Consider the following 18,850-nt stretch of genomic DNA (forward strand, 5'->3'; position numbering starts at 1 on the left):
GTGCTTTGAATGTTCTTTGGTTGTCTTGATTTGGAGTTTGTGTTTTGTTATTGTGTGTTTTAGTTTCTTTTTGTATTTGTCACTGTTTTTATTTCAGAATTTACTTCTATTTTGTAAAAAACAAAAAATGAATAAACAGAACATTAAAAAAAAAAAAAAAAAAAACAGTGATCAATGAATGAATGAATTGATAATTGACATCCCTACTGCCAGGCCCTGGCCAGCCTCTCATGGCCCCCGGGGGAGTTCTACCAGGCCGAGCCCAGACACCTGCTGCCTCATGTGGGATGGAACTCTGAGCGTGTCAGACCCTGCTCAGCCTGCAGATCCCAGCCTGGCACCCAGAGCCTGCCTGCTACGGTCAGTGCAGTTTATTCATTCATACGCTACGCACGCACACACAGACTACACACAGACAGACCATTGAGTCACATCGCTACCGCACACTTTGAACTGGCCGAATATGTACAGGTGTATACACACACACGCACACACACTACAACACACACAATACCAGTAAGACACCTGAGGGCGAGAAGCGACCTTGAGGTTGCGTGCACACATCCACCTGGGTGACAGCATATCTTAATTTTCGGGCCTGTTGAGAACTCTAGTTTTCGCCGGCTGCCGGGCGCGGCTGCACTAATAACTTTTGGGCAGGCCCGTCTAGAGTTTAATGGACAGGTATCAGTCAACAGGCCCGTCTACAGTTTAAATGGACAGGTATCAGTCAACAGGCCCGTCTAGAGTTTAAATGGACAGGTATCAGTCAACAGGCCCGTCTACAGTTTAAATGGACAGTCATCAGTCAACAGGCCCGTCTACAGTTTAAATGGACAGGTATCAGTCAACAGGCCCGTCTAGAGTTTAAAATGGACAGGTATCAGTCAACAGGCCCGTCTAGAGTTTAAATGGACAGGTATCAGTCAACAGGCCCGTCTAGAGTTTAAATGGACAGGTATCAGTCAACAGGCCTGTCTAGAGTTTAAATGGACAGGTATCAGTCAACAGGCCCGTCTAGAGTTTAAATGGACAGGTATCAGTCAACAGGCCCGTCTAGAGTTTAAATGGACAGGTATGAGTCAACAGGCCCGTCTAGAGTTTAAATGGACAGGTATCAGTCAACAGGCCCGTCTAGAGTTTAAATGGACAGGTATCAGTCAACAGGCCCGTCTAGAGTTTAAATGGACAGGTATCAGTCAACAGGCCCGTCTAGAGTTTAAATGGACAGGTATCAGTCAACAGGCCCGTCTAGAGTTTAAATGGACAGGTATCAGTCAACAGGCCCGTCTAGAGTTTAAATGGACAGGTATCAGTCAACAGGCCCGTCTAGAGTTTAAATGGACAGGTATGAGTCAACAGGCCCGTCTAGAGTTTAAATGGACAGGTATGAGTCAACAGGCCCGTCTAGAGTTTAAATGGACAGGTATCAGTCAACAGGCCCGTCTAGAGTTTAAATGGACAGGTATCAGTCAACAGGCCCGTCTAGAGTTTAAATGGACAGGTATCAGTCAACAGGCCCGTCTAGAGTTTAAATGGACAGGTGTCAGTCAACAGGCCCGTCTAGAGTTTAAATGGACAGGTGTCAGTCAACAGGCCCGTCTACAGTTTAAATGGACAGTTATCAGTCAACAGGCCCGTCTACAGTTTAAATGGACAGGTATCAGTCAACAGGCCCGTCTAGAGTTTAAAATGGACAGGTATCAGTCAACAGGCCCGTCTAGAGTTTAAATGGACAGGTATCAGTCAACAGGCCCGTCTAGAGTTTAAATGGACAGGTATCAGTCAACAGGCCCGTCTAGAGTTTAAATGGACAGGTATCAGTCAACAGGCCCGTCTAGAGTTTAAATGGACAGGTATCAGTCAACAGGCCCGTCTAGAGTTTAAATGGACAGGTATCAGTCAACAGGCCCGTCTAGAGTTTAAATGGACAGGTATCAGTCAACAGGCCCGTCTAGAGTTTAAATGGACAGGTATCAGTCAACAGGCCCGTCTAGAGTTTAAATGGACAGGTATCAGTCAACAGGCCCGTCTAGAGTTTAAATGGACAGGTATGAGTCAACAGGCCCGTCTAGAGTTTAAATGGACAGGTATCAGTCAACAGGCCCGTCTAGAGTTTAAATGGACAGGTATCAGTCAACAGGCCCGTCTAGAGTTTAAATGGACAGGTATCAGTCAACAGGCCCGTCTAGAGTTTAAATGGACAGGTATCAGTCAACAGGCCCGTCTAGAGTTTAAATGGACAGGTGTCAGTCAACAGGCCCGTCTAGAGTTTAAATGGACAGGTGTCAGTCAACAGGCCCGTCTACAGTTTAAATGGACAGTTATCAGTCAACAGGCCCGTCTACAGTTTAAATGGACAGGTATCAGTCAACAGGCCCGTCTAGAGTTTAAATGGACAGGTATCAGTCAACAGGCCCGTCTAGAGTTTAAATGGACAGGTATCAGTCAACAGGCCTGTCTAGAGTTTAAATGGACAGGTATCAGTCAACAGGCCCGTCTAGAGTTTAAATGGACAGGTATCAGTCAACAGGCCCGTCTAGAGTTTAAATGGACAGGTATGAGTCAACAGGCCCGTCTAGAGTTTAAATGGACAGGTATCAGTCAACAGGCCCGTCTAGAGTTTAAATGGACAGGTATCAGTCAACAGGCCCGTCTAGAGTTTAAATGGACAGGTATCAGTCAACAGGCCCGTCTAGAGTTTAAATGGACAGGTATCAGTCAACAGGCCTGTCTAGAGTTTAAATGGACAGGTATCAGTCAACAGGCCCGTCTAGAGTTTAAATGGACAGGTATGAGTCAACAGGCCCGTCTAGAGTTTAAATGGACAGGTATCAGTCAACAGGCCCGTCTAGAGTTTAAATGGACAGGTATCAGTCAACAGGCCCGTCTAGAGTTTAAATGGACAGGTATCAGTCAACAGGCCCGTCTAGAGTTTAAATGGACAGGTATCAGTCAACAGGCCCGTCTAGAGTTTAAATGGACAGGTATCAGTCAACAGGCCCGTCTAGAGTTTAAATGGACAGGTATCAGTCAACAGGCCCGTCTAGAGTTTAAATGGACAGGTATGAGTCAACAGGCCCGTCTAGAGTTTAAATGGACAGGTATGAGTCAACAGGCCCGTCTAGAGTTTAAATGGACAGGTATCAGTCAACAGGCCCGTCTAGAGTTTAAATGGACAGGTATCAGTCAACAGGCCCGTCTAGAGTTTAAATGGACAGGTATCAGTCAACAGGCCCGTCTAGAGTTTAAATGGACAGGTATCAGTCAACAGGCCCGTCTAGAGTTTAAATGGACAGGTATCAGTCAACAGGCCCGTCTAGAGTTTAAATGGACAGGTATCAGTCAACAGGCCCGTCTAGAGTTTAAATGGACAGGTATCAGTCAACAGGCCCGTCTAGAGTTTAAATGGACAGGTATCAGTCAACAGGCCCGTCTAGAGTTTAAATGGACAGGTATGAGTCAACAGGCCCGTCTAGAGTTTAAATGGACAGGTATGAGTCAACAGGCCCGTCTAGAGTTTAAATGGACAGGTATCAGTCAACAGGCCCGTCTAGAGTTTAAATGGACAGGTATCAGTCAACAGGCCCGTCTAGAGTTTAAATGGACAGGTATCAGTCAACAGGCCCGTCTAGAGTTTAAATGGACAGGTGTCAGTCAACAGGCCCGTCTAGAGTTTAAATGGACAGGTGTCAGTCAACAGGCCCGTCTAGAGTTTAAATGGACAGGTATCAGCCAAAAAGGAGACATCGAAGAGGAAGGATGGATGGGGAAGGATCAACATATGGAATGTCAGAACAGGTCAGCTCCATATATGGAGATCTAAGAGTATGAGTTTTGAGGTCAGATGTAGAGTTGTTGGCCAACATATGGAATGTCAGAACAGGTCAGCTCCATATATGGAGATCTAAGAGTATGAGTTTTGAGGTCAGATGTAGAGTTGTTGGCCAACATCAGCGATCTCCATCCCTGATGATGAAACGTGATGTCACTTGCTCTCTCACCCTGGGTGTGACTAACACACACTGACGGGAAATGCACAATTCCATAGTTAACTGCGACACACACACACACACACACACACACACACACACGTGTCCTATCATTCATTGGAAGGACAATATCAGTAACCAGAAGCAGAGACGTGTGTTTTCAACATGGAGTTTGAAGTTGAATGGCCTTTGGCTTTAATAGATCAAATGAATATTAAATACTTAATCAAACAACTTCACGGCAATTATATATTGTATTTTCTTTCGGGCAGAGAGGCTGTTCAGTGAGGTGCGTCGAATCGAACAGTGCAGAGTCGAAGGAATGGAGATTTATTCCACGACTCTCTCGCATCTGAAGAAAGACATCTGTCCACGCTGTCCAAAGACCTGACCGACATCGACAAGAACTGTCCTGAGGTGAGGAACTACAGACATAGCAGGGAGAAGAGTCTGGGACGTGTGGAGCGTTGTCCAGGGCGTTTTAGAGAAGGGAGAAGAGTCTGGGACATGTGGAGCGTTGTCCAGGGTGTTTTAGAGAAGGGAGAAGAGTCTGGGACATGTGGAGCGTTGTCCAGGGTGTTTTTGAGAAGGGAGAAGAGTCTGGGACGTGTGGAGCGTTGTCCAGGGTGTTTTAGAGAAGGGAGAATAGTCTGTGACGTGTGGAGCGTTGTCCAGGGTATTTTAGAGAAGGGAGAAGAGTAGAGAGGACGTAGATCAAGGCAATAAATAAATAAGAAGCTCGTTCCACACACGGGTTTCTCTTAGTGGGTCTCTCTAATCTTATTACAATACAAATAAGGGTTTTCCAGATGTATAGGCCTACAAGCTTGTTTCACAAACGTGCTGAATTTGAAGTTTTTCCAGAAAACTTAGGTCAGTTTTTAATAGGCATTTTTAGAATCGGCCTCAGTCCAAAATGTGTTTGGACTGAATTCATTATTTTTTGTTTCATTTGATGGCCTTCCTGCCCTCAAAGAATGACCCAAAAACTACGTTCTGGTTAATAGCAGATCTGCTGTAGATCTGCTATTTTCGGTAATTCGAAAGTTTATTTGAAGTGATCAAACTAGCAATAGAATACAAGTTTAGAAGCATCTTCCACAAACACGAATGGTCTCAGTTAACAGTTCTACTGTGTTACCCTATTTAAGCCGTTCGGCCTAAAATATCATCTTTGCATTTTCAGTCTTGAGATTTTATTTAGCTTTCATACACTGTCTTAGAATAATTACTAAGAATCACCCTAAAACTACGTTAATGTTGTGTGAACTCAGCCATCCACTGTCTTAGACCAGTGGTTTTCAACCCTTTTCACATCAAGGTCCATTATTTATTTATTTATTCAGGACATGTAGCCTCTCAGACCCGAAACTAAACAATATTTTGTTATCGTTGGATAAGATGTTATCCCCAATTCCAACTCACAGGTCCTGCACTGCACCTGGTGAGAGCAGGAGTGGACCTGGCGAGACGTAGGAGGGGCCCGGACAGGAGACATCCCACAGATTCTAGTCCTTCCACAGGCCAGACCTCCCAGTCCTGGCAGAGTGAGTAGTTCGGGAGCAGCGGACTGTGTGACCCTGTCTTTCCCTAATGGGACTGATCGAGGGTAGCTACTGGGACGTAAAGGGCAGTCCATACTCAAGTTGTAGTTGTACCAGAGCTTTCCGAAGAAAAGTTCGGTGGTCGGAGAGAGTATGGGTCACCTGAGTGATGTGATCAAACTAGCAATAGAATCTCAGTTAAATGTAATAAAAGCAACCTTAATGCCTCAAATCTGTGATCTCTTCAGCTGGTCGGCCTAAAACATCATTACATCTTTAGATTTAGTTATGCTTTATTCCATACATCTGGCCCTGATGACCTTTGAACTCTGACCTTTACAGGTGTATAAGAAGCTTTGCCACACCCACCTGTCCCTGACGACCTTTGACATGGTAACGAATTCTAAATCAATAAAATGTCTGAAACCCCGACTTCACTTCCTGCTGTATTCTTCTGTGGTGTTAAATAAATGGTAAATGGTGCATTTATATAGTGCCTTTATCCAAGGCGCTTAAATATCCTGACCGTTGTTCTAATGCTCTATGTTGTGATTAGGGATGTCGCTAACGGATAATTTTCCATTCGGTTACCCCATAGCTTAACCCTTTTACTGCTGCCATTTATTGAGAAATTAGGACCTAATTCATGCCAGCATTTTTTTAATTTGAGCTCTTATTTTGAAAAGCCACATTTTGCCTCAACCGGAAGTGAGCTTATCCCTGCCAGCTTTACGTTGCCAAGACAACCTTTGTTTACATGATCGAAAAATGCCGGTACATTTTTGCACTCCACAACGTCGGCTCGTGCCGTCAAAGAAACGCTGTTTTGACCAAAAATGCCATCTGGGACAAGGAATAGGAGATACAGGCGATTGAAAGAAACGGATAGAATGGATTCTTATGGCGACGGTGAATTAATATGAACGATCCAGTGCAGTGCTAACAACAGTGCTAGCTAACCGGCTAACGTGAGTAGCATTATGGCTTGATCAATCATATGCACTAATAAAGGGCAATTGCCGAAGGGCTTCGGCAATGGCAGCAAGCGTTAATATCAAATTAATGCTTCAATTGCCGAAGGGCTTCGGCAATGGCAGGAAGACGGTTAATTAACGGTTGCTGATTTTATTTATTTTCTTTTAACCCAAAATGTATGTAATCTATCTAGTGTTCTCTTGGACATAGAAATCTCTCTTGCACCTCCCTGAGTGTTTAGAATGATGACATCTCTCCATAACTAAATAACACCATCAGGAACATACATTTATTGTCTCCACCAGGCCGAAGGCATGGGGGGAGAGTATGTTTTGCACTCCGTCCGTCCGTCCGTGTGTCCGTCCGTGTGTGTGTCCGTGAGCAGCTAATCTCGGCCACCGTTAACCCGGTTGATGCCAAATTTTGCACACACACTCCCTGGATGCCAACGATGAACCTCTGCCCCAAACTTTCCAGAACGGCCTGTTATAGCGCCACCAGGAGGCCGCTTTGTGCAAAACAAGTTTTTGCACAGTACACCTACAGATTTTGTCCAAACATCGCGCAAATTGGTACACAGTCTCTCTAGAGCCATTCAACGAAACGGGTCTTTCAGATTTCTCAGACTCCATCCTGATTGGTTAAGATTGGCTTCCAAAGTTCACAGGAGTGCTCAGTTTCAAACAAAATGCTGCAAATCATGAACACATCGCGTGATTTCCGTGAAATTGTGCACGCACATTCCCACTAGGCAGAGGAAGAAATGCCACATGAACAATTTCAACTCAGCCTCAAGGTGGCGCTATAACTGGCCGAAAAGTGTTTTTACCTCTAACTGCACGGATCTGTGGATAACTTTGTATGCCAACTCCCTAGTTTACTTTTGTTGCCCTTTTATCCAACCACCAGATGAAGGCAAGCTGCAATGTCCTACATTCCTATCCTGGTGGAGACCTGTGCCCAGAAGGGCACTTTTTCTAGTTATTTTTAAAGTTAACCGTGAAGCCCATAAGTATATTCACTTATTCAGATTTGTTTTAACGGCTACCTGGTTAGCCATTGACATCCCTAAGTGTGTATCGTCTATTTTCAGCATAGAGGGAAGAAAGAGCAGACCACGTACCAAACAATGCATTGCACTGTGAGCTTGTAGATCTGTTGTTTTGGCTGAATGTGTATCAGAGCTTTTAGCTCGGTTATTTTGGCCGAATTTTCACACTGAGGAGATGTTCTACACACAGCCAGCCAGAGGACAGTAGAAGACCTCGTCTGTGATCAACAGGTACAGCATGTATGATTGATTGATTGAAATGTGTATTTCACAGTATGTAGGTACATTTCAAACAAAAGTATACAGGTCAATACAAAATCTACTGCTACGACGATAAAACCAGAAAAAACACTTGTTTACATCAGTGTTGATTTCGTTGACTAAAACTAAGACAAAAAATGTTCGTCGACTAGCTTTTTTCACTGACGAAAACTAAATGGAAACTAAATGAAAACTAAGCTATGATTACTAAAACTGATGACTAAATATACTAACAATTTTGTCAAGAGATAAAAACTAAACTTTAAAATGCTATAGGAAGAGATCCAGTATAAGTCATTTTACACTTGATTGCATGCTGAAAATAGCTGAGATCTACAAACTCGTGTGTCGCAGCGCAACACGTGAGCTTGTAGATCAGCTATTTTCAGCAAGTGTAAAATCATAAAGTCATTACGACGGCATCACGGCTCACCAAAGTACATTTTAGTCTACTAAATCAACTGTGGATTTAGTCGACTAAAATCTTATGATATTTAGTCAACTAAAACTAGACTAACACTAAAACATTCCAGGTGACTAAAATGTGCCTGAAACTAAATTAAAACTATTGAGAGAGTAAGAGACTTTGACTAAAACTAAAATCAAAATTTGCTGCCAAAAACAACACTGGTTAACATCAGGGTCCATTGCAGCTGTCCGTAGGTGCTCTTTTTGAGAGCGGGTTTGAAGGAGTCTAGGGATTCACACCTAACTTTATATGGCATAGGAGTGAAATGCATCACAGTTTTGCAAGTAAAAATGGGTGAAGTTTGTTTTTGTGCATAGTTCCAACATTGCCTGTCTGTCCACCTAGCATTAATTAATTCAATTAAATTAAACAATTATGAATAATTAATATTATATTTTTATTGCTTATGAATATGATCCTTGACTATTTATAGGCTATGTATTTTATGTATTACAATGTGGTGTTCTTGCATAATGTAAATCACTGGATGAAGCCTGATAAATGGATTAATGCCTGATAAATGCCTACATTGTAATATAAAGTAATATAAACTACTAGTTGTAGTTATATAGAATTTAATATTATACTAGTTTAATTCACAAACATTCATTTAAAGTTTGTAAATGCTGTCATTAAAATGCTTACTATAAAAAAATACTAAAACATCTAAAATACTAACGTTCATGGTCATAAGCTCATAAAACATAATGAATAGTGATTCCATGATTCATAATGAATTGATTTCACGTGAGGTTAAAAATGTAAAAACTAAAAACATGATGTGATGATAACATTCTGAGGCAGAACAAACGTTCCCTGTCTGTCAGTAACACACAGCTGGACCATTGATTGATTGATTGATTGAACACAGCTGGTTCAAACATTTCGTCTCACTCAGGAGTCTGTACACTACTAATATATTACTACATAGCCTACATAGTTACTGTACTATACTATAACTCTACACTTGCAGCTTATATTGTTAGTGTTTAGTTGTTATTTATAATAATAATAATAGTTATTATATATCGCGGTGCTAACTGCTAAAGACGTGTGGAGCCATGATGGAAGGACAGACGCTCAGAACAAGAAGTAAATGTAAAGAACGTATTTTCCACAACGAGAGGCCAAACACTGTGTGTGTGTCCTATAAATACTCTAGTCTACACTACTATATACATGTATGAAATATTGCTCGTTTGAAAATGAAAACGCTGTAGTTTTGTCAGTAAAATGGGCTTTGTGTGGGGGTTTAGTAGTCAAGTGTGTGAGCAATACAGAGGGTATATGCACACATTGTACATGCATACAGTGAATGGCAAATAAAGTGGCAACGTGATCATGAGTGACATAGTCAGTTTAATGCAATCAAATATAACCTTTCTGTTTGGATGTATGGGTTGTCAAGGCCAGAAAGTTGTTGTTTTTGCCACTCAGTAGCATGTTAGTAGGAATATAGTAAGAGAGTGGCGACACTAGCGTTGACTCCCATTGTAACAATGGAATGCAGAAGTGCTCATTCTATCTCAATGGGATAGTTCCATAGGATAGTTCCAGAGATCAAAGCGTGTCGCTACCATAGACTGTAAAACATATGGACAAAGCGTTCCCCGGGTCTAACATGGACGTAAAATGAAGCCTGTAATTCCTTGCACTGTAAGTCGCCATATTTCTAGATCCGTTTGGGCCCAGCTGGCCATTGGCTGGCTCCGTTTGGGCCCAGCTGGCCATTGGCTGGCCCAGACAACGAGGCGGGACTTCCCCCCTTACTCTTCGTTGGTTTTTATATTGACTGAACGGGGGGTGGCTCCCGATCATAGACTGTAACGGTAGCCACGCCCCTCAGAACATACGCGACTTTATGGTCATTTTTTTTAATAAATGGGACCATCATTTTCCAAAAAGAATATTATGACATGAGAAATGAGACTTTAAACTAGTGACTGGAAGTAGAAAGTATTCATGACCATGTTTATTAAGGTAAGGGACTGATCGTTATTTATCAAAGGTTGGTATGGTGCAAAAAAGGGGGGGGTCATTAAACTATTTTTTGAGCCTGAGGGGGGGATATGTTTATTTTTATTTTGGCTTGGGGGAGGTTGTACAACTTTATTTTGCTGAATTTTGTATTTAAAAAAATGTTTAGATTATTTTGTTTTTCATAGTGTTTTACTCCTATCTATATAAAGTTTACCCTGTGTGGCGAGTGTACTTGGTATCTTCCATGTGTGCGCAACTGCACATGCAAATAGAACAGATCTACAAGCTAACAACGCGTTGCTTGGTGGCGCGTTGTTAGCTTGTAGATCTGTTCTACCAGCAAAGGTCTGACTCAGTAACTGACGTAACCACTTCAGTTCAAAACAAGGTGGCGCGAGATAGATTGATTCTGCGCCGTTCATGTCTCATGACATTTCCAGTAGAATAATGCAAGCGGAAAAAAATTGAAGTTATGAACCACGGTGTTTGCACTGAAAAGAGCGAGTGTTGTCGGTGTCAGAGAGGAGGAAGATGTGGAAAGCAGACTGGCAGCACCAGCGCTGCTGCTGGTGTTTCGGTTTCACCCAGCGCCGCTTCACCGAGTCAGGAGAATGTCAGACTGAGATGATAATAATAATAATGTCGCGGCTGAGGTCGTGGATGACGTAACGATATAACCTTAGAAGGCTTCTTACAAGTTACTGTTGGTGACTCAAGTTGCTTGTGAACGTCAAGTTCATCCAAATAGAAAGTAGAAAAACATCACAGAAACACCTTGCCTTTATGTTGATGGTATATGGAATATTTTGATGGAAGAGACGCAACCGTCTTTGGACAACGCATCGTCGACATGGTGGCGGAGAAAAGCACAGACGAGACAGACGCCCATTGATTTAAAAGGTAGGGCTGGCTGGTCGTGATGTGCATCTTTGCGCACTGTGCCCCTTGCAATGTTGGTGTGAGTCAGAGAATAGTAGCCTACTTGGCCGGTGCCAATGATGTAGCCTACTCTTGTCTGCGTACTGGTTATATAGACTATAAAGAGTTAAACTATTCGGTGGTGCCTGGCTGGCTAAATGAGCCGAGCAGGCAGTTGATGCCACGCATGGTGTTGCGCAAATTGTGCTTTTCTCTGTGGAGTATGACGCTGTAGTATTATGGTATGCGACTGCGTGACATACATGTATTTATTTAGCATTCATTCATTTTCATCATCCTGGGCTTGGGCACAGAGGCGAGGGGTGCCCACTGCCTTGGCAGCTTAGCTAGAATTACTTTACGCACGAGGCTCACCTCAAAAATAGCCAATCTAAGATCACAAATTTGCGTCGCGTCATCAGCGTGTTGTTGTGAGCTTATAGGTCTGCATATGCTATTTTGGAGCATATTTAAATATTTAGTTGGAAGAATGCAATGGTATATCAGTGTTGAGTGTTGACCATAATGTAATGACAGATATGGAACCAAATGAACCCCAGACGGCCGCCGCCTAATAAACGATCAGCGTTTACTTTATGCTGCTATACTGTTGGTGTGAATATAAAATGAATATAGTCTATGGTGTTTGGGGGGGGGGGGGGGGGGGGGGGTCATATATATTCTTCCAGTCCCTGAGGGGGGGTCCCGAAAAAATATTTGGAGGCTGGGGGGGGGATGAGGAAAAATAAAAAAATTAAATCACATCTGCACCACCCCCCCCTGGTGGATAAATAACGATCAGTCCCTAATACAGTCTAGGTGAAGTTGGGCCCAAATACATGGGCCTCTATGGAGATATGGGGTTTTTTGGCCCCAATGACAGCGCCACAACAGGCCATTATATTTCAGGAAGTCCCGATTTCCTTAGTGGCTTCACGAAGTATCTGTCTGACTGCCCCCCTGGTCGCTACTCTAAACTCTGAGTAGGCATTCCCGCATAACTTCCGTGTTTGATGCTAGGACAAATAAAGAGGATAGAGCACGGAGGCGCGGCCTAGGCTCCTGCGGTGCTAGATGTGCATGAGAGTTGCTGACCCTGAACTGAAATAATAAAAAGGATATCACAAAAAGAGAATAGTACAAAGTTGATTTTGTTTTTATTTAAAAAAGTATATCGATTTCATAACTGTGGAAAATGTTTTGTGTATAACAGACTGAAAGATAAAGGACAGGTGCATTTACTAAATGTTAATGTTTTTGTGGATTTTCCATGTTGTTTAGTACATGTGTCAAACTTTTATTTTTGTGAAATGACAAAGGAACATACTGTTCATTCAAGTGCTGTGGATGATACAAAACATTTGAAAAGGGAAGGGTGACGGCTGTTTAATTCTCTCAGCTGTTCTGGATCTCATTATTTACATCACAAGTTATGAGCTTTCTATCTAGCACCTGTGCTGGAACACTCAATCATCGCAGTTCCTGTTTACACTGAGCATGTGCAAACCTCCCGCAGGAGCCTATAGGCCACGCCGCGTGCACCATCCTCTTTATTTATTCTAGGTGTGATGATGTCACGCGCATACCCTTTATACTGCCCCCCTCTCTGGTCAGCCCCCTTTCTGCAGCCTGCAGATAGTCTCTCTGAGTCTCCATTGCAGCGTTAAGACATAAGTGAAGTAGCCGGCTCTTTTAGCGTGTTTTAAACTCTCTGACCATGCACAGACAACATGGTAAGACTTTATGAATGATGCTGGAGTATGAAATATTGCTTGTTTGAAAATGAAAATGCTGGTGTGTGTGTGTGTGTGTGTGGTGTGTCATAACCCGGCCCGTTGGGCCATGACAAATTGAGGAGGACACAGAGCAGTGTTCAAAATAACAATAATTTATTTGCAAGAGATAACTAATAATACTTAATATAAAGAATAATGCTTACAGAATGTATGAGATGTGGGAGTCAGTAAGATCAGTGGTGTCAGTGTGGATGTGTGGTTAATATGGTGAAGGTGTGTTGTAGTGTGCAAATCAAACAGTGAGGAGCAACAAACAGAAAGGTGCTGTCATCTGGAGTAGGACAAAGAGAATGGCTGGCAAGCCCTCTTTTATAGGGTTTCAGGAGCACTGATCAGGTGCTCCTAATGCACCTAATGAGAAGTCTCAAGTGGGCCGACGCCCACATGATCTGTGGGGGAAACACACAGACAGGGCAGTACACCATATACACAGCATAGGCCCTGCAGGCCAGGCCAAGGGGCCGTGACACCCTCCCCCTTCAAAATGAGGGACCATAAGGGACCGAGTTGGTCTAAACCTTAACTTGATAACAAATTAAATCAAAATCAAGATTTTTTTTTTACTATACAACAATAATGAAAATTTGAAAGTGAATTTAAACCCAATTTGCCTCCAAACTATTTCCGTTCCAACCATTCCTGTCCACAACCAGCACAACCACTTCCCCCCCTCAGCAACCAAGATTGACCATGGATTCCTGGAGCATCTAAGAGGAGAGGAGCAGGAGGCAGGAGCAGACAGAAAAGGAGGACCAGAAGATGAGACAAGAAAAACACAAGTTACATTTTTGCCTCCATTTTAAGGCACTCTGGAAAGGGCATCTGCCACAACATTTTCTACCCCCTTAATGTATCTGATTTCCAGCCAATAAGACTGCAACATTAGGGACCAGCGAATTAACCTCTGATTGGGACACTGCAGTGAATTTAGAAAGGTTAGTGGGTTATGGTCAGTGTAGACCACCACAGGCGCAGCCCCAGACACTACATAGACATCAAAATGTTTCAATGCCCATATTAGAGCCAAAGCCTCCTTTTCTATAGTGGAATAATTCAACTGGTAGGAGTTAAACTTTCTTGAGAAAAAGCTCACAGGTTTGTCGATTCCCAAGTCGTCTGTCTGTAATAAAACCCCACCAGTACCCACGTGACTGGCATCCACCTGTAGAGTGAATGGACGGTCAAAACGAGGTGCTGCAAGAACAGGAGCAGAACATAACAGACCCTTGATGGATTCAAATGCTTTTTGACATTCTTCAGACCAAATGTATTCAACACTGGACTTTAACAGATTAGTTAGGGAAGCCACAACAGTAGAGAAATTACGACAGAAACATCTGTAATAACCTACTAGACCAAGAAATCGCAGTAACTCTTTTTTGGTGGTTGGAGCTGGGTACTGTGCAACTGCACTCACTTTTGCCCCAACTGGTCGAACCTGACCCTGTCCAACCACTCGACCAAGGTAGGTCACTGTGGCCTTGGCAAATTCACACTTTGCCAGGTTCACAGTGAGACCAGCCTCGGCCAGGCGCCTGAACAGAGCATGAATGCGTTCCACATGTTGAGACCATGAGTCCGAAAACACAACAACGTCATCGAGGTAGACTGTACAACCCTCAAGATCTCCCAGCACATATGTCATGAGTCGCTGAAATGTCGCAGGTGCGTTCCGCAACCCAAATGGCATTACTTTGTAGGAAAACAGACCCTTTGGAGTGATAAAGGCAGAAATTTCCTGTGCCCGTTTGGACAAAGGCACTTGCCAATATCCCTTCAGTAGATCAAATTTGCTTACAAACTTGGCATGACCAATTTCGTCTACACAATCCTCCATACGAGGAAGAGGGAATGAATCTGGTTTAGTAACAGCATTTACTTTTCGAAAATCTGTGCAAAATCTGAAAGTGTTGTCAGATTTCGGAACAAGGAGACAGGGCGACGCCCAGCTCGACGCAGACGGCTCAGCTATACCGTTTTCCAACATGTAAGTGATCTCGGCATTTTGATGCTTTCGTTTCTCAACATTTACTCTGTAAAACCTTTGCCTGATAGGGAGAGCACCCTCGACCTCAATGTCATGCTCGATCAGGTGAGTTTGACCAGGGGTATCATTGAACAGGCATGGGAAAGCCCGGATAACCTCAGTCAAATCTGCTCTCTCTCTCCCTGGCAAATGATGTAACAAAGCATCCAGATTACCGAGTGTCTCAGAGTTTCTTAACCGACCTTGTAACAATGCTGGGTCAACAGCAGGCAAACCGTCTTCTTCCTCATCCGCAACCGAATGAGGAGAAGTGATCACTGACGCTCTACTTGCTAAGCACGCAGCATGAACACCATCCACCTTCGACTGAGCATCAGGCGAAGCGGACGCACGATCATGATACGGCTTTAACAAGTTAACATGGCACAGTTGAGTGGATTTCCTCCGCAGAGGAGTGGAAATCGTATAGTTCAAGTCAGAAATTTTCTTGACTACAGTATAAGGACCTGAAAATTTGGCTTGGAATGGCGAGCCTATGATTGGCAACAATGCCAACACACGATCGCCAGGGCTGAAAACCCTCAGCTCTGTGCGCCTGTCATAAAGTTTCTTCATCTTACTTTGGGCACACTCTAACTTTTCTCTAGCTAGCTCTGCAGCTGCATAAAGTCGACGCCGGAAACCATTGACATAGTCTAGCAGGTTACGAGGAGCTTCAACACCTTTCCACTGGTCACTCAAAATGGCTAAAGGCCCCCGTACAGTGTGGCCAAAAACCAAGTCATTTGGGCTAAACCCAGTGCTCTCCTGTGTAACCTCCCTGGCTGCAAGCATCAACCAAGGCAAACCTTCCTCCCAATCCCCCTCCATTTGTGTGCAATAGGCACGCAGCAATGACTTCAATGTCTGATGGAACCGCTCCAATGCACCTTGACTCTGCACATGATAAGCAGAGGCCAGGTTGTGCTTGACATTAAGCTGCTTCAGTACCTGTGAGAAGAGGTGAGAGGTGAAGTTGCTTCCCCTGTCACTCTGGATGACCTTGGGAATGCCGAAAATAGAAATGAACTGTGACAAGGCCTTCACAACTGACCTCGCTGTAATAGTGCGTAATGGATATGCTGCAGGGTAACGAGTAGTTTGACACATTACAGTGAGAAGATATACTGCACCAGATTTCGAGCGAGGAAGTGGGCCCACACAGTCAATGATCAAATGTTCAAAGGGTTTACTGATAGCTGGAATTGGCAACAGAGGAGCAGGTTTGAGGATCTGATTTGGTTTACTTGTTAACTGGCATGTGTGGCAAGTCTTGAGATGCGCCGCCACATCTCGCTTCAAACGCGGCCAGTAAAAATGCCTCAGCACCCGATCATAAGTTTTCCGGACACCAAGATGCCCTGACCCCTCATGTGCCAATTTCAAGACAGACTCACGAAAGTTAGCTGGCAACACAATTTGGAGAATGTGATCACCCACAAAACCCTCGCCATGTGGGACCCACTTCCTTACCAGCAACCCATCCTGAAGGAAGTAGCCACGGGCGCTGCTCTCTATCTCCGCATCAGTAACCACCTGATCCAGCAGACATTTGAGTGAGAGATCAGCCTGCTGCTCCACCCTCAGGTCATCCTGTGAGACTGACAAAGGAAAGTCAGCTAAGGAAAACATTGGTCCTGAAAGTACATTTTTGTTTTTTCCTATGGTACTTGCATTTGCATCAGACTGTGCACGCGCCATAGCACGTGTCACTGCACAAGCTGTGAACACTTCAGGAAACTCAGTTTCATTTTCATCAGGTTGAATTCTTACCAACGGCACTGAATCGACTATTAAAGGTGGTGGTACATCCGCCCACACACGTGCCCCAGCCAAACCATTACCCAGGATGACATTGACCCCTGCCACAGGTAAAGCGGGACGCACTGCCACGCCTGTCAGACCCTGGAAGAAATCGGAGTATAGCATGACGTTGTGAACAGGCACATGGAGGACAGTTAAACCCATCCCCAAAACAGGAATAGAGGACTCTGTAGCACTTTCTGCATTAAATGGCAACACTGATGCTTCAATAAACGTGTCAAAAGCTGCTGTGTCACGCAATATTGTTACTGGCACCTTGACATTGCTTCCTACCAGTGACACAAAGCCCTCACTGACAAACGGCCTATAGGATGCATCAACCTCAAGAATTTGACATGACCCATTGACTTCCCTGACCTGTACCTCCCCCATGCTTGATGCAGGCACAGCCATAGCCGCACCTTTTGCAGGGAAAGAGGTAGACTTTGACGTCTTCGCTTTTAGAGCGTAACAATCAATTTTCCAGTGCCCCTTCTTGTGACAGAAGTTGCATATTTTCTCCTCACGTGTGCCATGCTCAGGTTTCACCTCCAACACCGCCATGCCTGAACCACCAGGAGAGCCATTTTTGCCACGTGCGCCCTCACCACCATCATTACCAGCACGAGGCTGGCCAAAGGAGCGCCGATCTCCATTAGAGCGCTTGTGCGTCAGCACATACTCGTCTGCCAAAGCAGCCGCTTCGGCAGCAGTTTCAACTCTCCGGTCACTGATGTGGTTGGCAATGTGCTCAGGCAAGGTGTTCTTAAACTGCTCAAGGACTATCAGGTTACACAACCCATCGTAATCCCCCACATCTAGTGCGGCACACCAGCGAGCAAAATAGCATGACAAGTCACGTGCAAACTCTAGATGAGTCTTGTTGTCAGTTTTCCGCCATGTGCGGAAGCGCTTGCGGTAGGCTTCTGGAACGAGTTCGAACGCCTTTAGCACCGCTGACTTAACCTTGGAATAACTTTGACTGTCCGCAGGGCTAAGACAGGAATAGGCCTCCTGCGCCCTGCCTGTTAATACACATTGGAGCATTAACGTGCGGGCAGACTCTGGCCAATGACGAACATCGGCTACTCGCTCAAACATGGAAAAGAAAGTCTCTGGGTCTTTTCATTAAATTTGGGCACAAGGCGCAAATTGCCGAAAATGTCAAACTCACGGTCTTGAGAACCCAAGGCCGTTGCCCTACTACTGGACACCCCAGCCTGATCAGCTGAGAGTTTACCTTCTTTTATCAACTCAAGTCTAGACTGCTCTACCCGCAGCCGCAGTACCTCTGACTCCGACTTCTGCTGCTGTGTCTGCAGCATAATCAACTCCTTTTGTTGCTCAAATGTAAGAAGCTGGCCAGTGGGTAGGATAGGCTGACTAACCACCACCTCAGAGGACTCCTCTAGGATCCCCATAGCTATCAAATTGGCTACCAAAAGCGATCTTATTTTAGTGTCCTTTATCCTTCTGTCCTGGATATCAATTTTGTAATAATCCGCCACTCTAAGCAGCTGGTCCTTACACAAACTACCTAGAGTTTCCTCACATGGAGTCTCAATAAACTCTTCAGCAGTAGCCATTTTTCAAGGCAAAAACAAGTAACACCAATCTACAAAGTAGTTTTTTTTTTTTTTTTTTTTTATGAATTAATTTGTTTTGTTTTTTAAATAGAAAACAAAATTCCAAATTGGAACAAACGTTCCCTCCTTGCCAATTTAGGACAGGTGGAACAGGTGCACCTACAGGAGCGGTGTTCCCCCTACTTAAACTGCCTAACCAAAAACCAAACTACCATAACTTGCCCTAGTCTTCAGTGGGCCTCCCGAGTTCCCCTGCCAACACTGGGCATCTCAGGGGTACCACCCTATCCCAGCTTGTGTGGGACAGCAATCTATTAAACCCAAAACAACACAAACAAAAATCAAACAAACAGATCCCATATGGGGAAACGCCGCTGACCTACAAGGGTGGGGAACACCTCCCCTCAGATTGTCTAGACCCACCTGCAACACCTGCCCTAATTACCACC

This window comes from Protomyctophum parallelum (genome assembly GCF_964188405.1).
Source record: "Protomyctophum parallelum genome assembly, chromosome: 15".
Lineage (NCBI taxonomy): Eukaryota > Metazoa > Chordata > Actinopteri > Myctophiformes > Myctophidae > Protomyctophum > Protomyctophum parallelum.